Below are 3,537 nucleotides of genomic sequence, written 5' to 3' on the forward strand. Positions count from 1 at the left end.
CGTCACGAGTTGAGGTCCGACCATCATATTTATAATTGTTGGGATCCATTTCCTGGTGAGGAGCACGATATCGGTTTTGGCTGTAGCCAATTGCAGACCGTGATCGCTCATCCATCCACTGACGTTGCGCATGACCTGGTTTTCTTGCTGTTATGACGGCGGCCACGTCGTCTGCGAAGGCGACAAAGAAGGCGCTCTCCGGCATTTCCGTGCGCAACAGACGTATACATGTTCCAGTATGCCATGAACAGGATCTAACTGGTCTCAATCCTGGGATGCTTTTTGGGAGGCGGCATCTGTTCGCCCGGACACAGGAGATTCATCAAGCATTTCTGATCTTTTAAATCAGGCCCTCGGCTCCTGCCGCTGGGACTGCTTATTGGTTATTCTCAGCTAACCCACCGAAGTAGGCCGTTCACGATCCGCCCTGTGTGACCCCGGTAAGGCCCTGAGCTTAGCCCTTACAATTATTATTATTATTATTATTATTATTATTATTATTTGTTTAGGCCATAAGCCTAAACCAAACTTTAAAAGGATGAACCACCCTAATATATAATCGCACATAAATACACATATATGTACATGCATACGAATATGCGCAAACACCCTTTTGCATTATATTTCCCTCCAAATACTTAATATAAAACAAATTAGCTTATTTCCCCCTCAATACAGTTCGCTGTTTGAGGGTTCCGCTAAACCATTTATAAAAGAGCGCGGTCATTCCATTTTTGTTACGATCGAGCACGGACGCCTATAAACCACCACCCTTCATCTCACACAAGGTAATATTGTAATTAATTAGCAATAAACCAAACACATTTCAAATAAACACATAGCAAGGAATTATTAATTTAAACAAACAAACTTGTCTTTTCTTTTCACTAAATTAAAACATTGATGCCCTGCTGGAATTGCGAGCCACATATGTGTCAGTGTTTCCATGGTCCATCTCCGCCGAGAGGAAAAAATAACCAGCACATTACTATACAGTCCACTGCATCAAAACTCTGGTTACTAAATGGCAAAGCAGCCTTTGAGCAGTACTAAACACACATCAAACTTGCTAGATTCACCTGGAGCACATATCACTTTTACTGGCGCTAAACACAAACTTGCTGGATTCACCTGGAGCACGTATAACAGCCAGCCACTTTTACTGTGCCTCCATCTGCATATTATTAATCAAAATCTTAAGGATTAGTAAAGGTACGTGGTTGACATTTCTGCACTTTTTTGCACATATACATACATATACGTGGATTTGTGATAGTGCTCAAATACGGTATTTCGCGCAAATACAAAAAAAAATTAAATAAAACACGCGAGTGATTTTATGGTTTTAGTGCATTATAGATCAATATACTTCCTTGTTTCAATATTCGATTGTCAACATATTAACCTACACAATTGCTTGGTCACCTTTTACATTACACTCACTGTGGTTTGTTAGTGTAACCATTGCCTCAAATTAAACTTCGGCACACATATTTTCTATTAAATTTCTTAAATCAAACACTTTTCCACATTGTCAAAGCACAGATTCAATTTAGTTGCACATTGAATCGGCTTTCACTTTTTTCGTGTCACAAATAGTTTGATTTGCTAACTCATCACACTAACAACCACTTGAGTTTCGAGGATCTTAACCTCATTTATTTATTATCGAATTTTCGTTTTGCACGGATTCGAAGCACTTTATCGCTGTAATACCGCTCCCACAAAATCACTTTTCGCGCGATATAACCTGTGGATAAAAAATATACACGTTTTGTCCACATTTCAAACATATCCTTCCATTGTACTTGGGTGTGAGTTGGGTGGCGACCATCTTCTGTGAATACGTACATATATAAGTGCAAATACATACGTATACACACGCGCATACAAACAAAAATAAATAAATAAATTTATACGATCGCTTAAATTCTGTAGCTATAATCTTTCGATTGTGGTGATTCTTAGCTTTGTTTATAACACTCGAAAACGTAGTTAAGTTTTCAATTCGTCTTGGGTTTTCTCCACTAAAACAAAGAAAGTATGGATAAATTTATTCGACTGGCAGACGCTGTGACCGAGTTTGAGGCCGACTACAATGACACGGCCCAAACTGATCACACTAAATACACTCTTGCTATTCAGCAAGAGGAACTTAAAGCCATATGGAGGAAGGTAAAGACAGCGTATGAGGAACTAGTACATTCCGATAGGTTAGACGCCACTGGAGTCGCCACTGTGAAACCTAAGTACAAAAGTTCGTATGCTGTATACCTGCGCTGCATGTCAAACATGGTAGAACTCCATGCAAAGCTAGTAAAGAATGACAAAAATGTAGAGGATATGTCCGCCCGAGAACATAATATTCAACTTCCTCCGTGCGATACGGACGTATTCAAAGGCGACTATCTCACATGGCCTACGTTCCGGGATATGTTTACGGCCATATACATACTCAACAAGCGCCTCACTCCTGTGAACAAATTGTTCCACCTAAACCAAAAAACAGAGGGGGAGGCCAGAGAGATAGTGAGTAATTGTCCATGGCTTTCAAACTGCCTGGAAAAATTTGAGTGATAGATACGAAAATAAACGTATCCTCGTAAATGCCCAATTAAAGATTCTGTTCAACTTACAGGCGGTATATAGCGAGTGCGGTAGCTCCATCAAACAATTACAGCGAGATATTAATAATTGCATCTCGACATTACAGTGTCAACAGATTGACACATCAAACTGGGATGCAATCATTACATATCTCTGCTCAACGAAGTTACCAGAAACTACATTAGCGTTGTGGGAGCAAAGTATTGAAAGCAAAACTGAAATATCCAAGTGGGAGGACATGGATAACTTTCTTTCACAACGGTTTCAAACTCTAGAAACCGTTTCAGATATAAGAGACATTAAACCTAACCCCACTGCAGAGCCTAACAATAGTAGGCATATAAACGAAACTCTACAAAAAAGATTTAAGTCGTACCAAACGAGTGCAGCCGAGATATTTTGCAAATTTTGCCAAAGCAATGAGCACAAATTACAAAGGTGCCAAAAATTCCTTAAGCTAACAGCAGAAGATAGAATCGCTTTCGTTAAAAGCATTCACAGCTATCCTCCAGACATACGGTGTCAAGGTGCAGTAGCTCCTTCAATTGCAGAACCTGTCACCTGAGGCACCATACATCACTTCATGTTCAAGCAGTTCAACCAAAAGAAACTACTCCAACTAATCCGTCGAATCACACAAATGAAAGCGCATCTACGTCTACGCAAGCTCAAGCAAGGCGTGACGCCAATGCAAGTAATTATTCAGCAGATAACATTCAATCTTGCTTTGCTAATTCGAGGAAAGGGGTTCTATTAGGAACAGCGTGTGTCAATATAAATTTCAATAATACTAACTTTTCGGCCCGCGCATTAATAGATTCCGCTTCAGAAGCCTCTTTCATAACAGAAAGCCTTAAACGAAAAATCAACCTGCCTTCAAAGAGAATACGTGCTAAGGTATCAGGCATCAACAACACTGCTTCTGCGCAA

Source organism: Rhagoletis pomonella, unplaced genomic scaffold (assembly GCF_013731165.1).
Source record: "Rhagoletis pomonella isolate Grant_MI unplaced genomic scaffold, Rhpom_1.0 Rhpom_scaffold_00001, whole genome shotgun sequence".
Classification (NCBI taxonomy): domain Eukaryota; kingdom Metazoa; phylum Arthropoda; class Insecta; order Diptera; family Tephritidae; genus Rhagoletis; species Rhagoletis pomonella.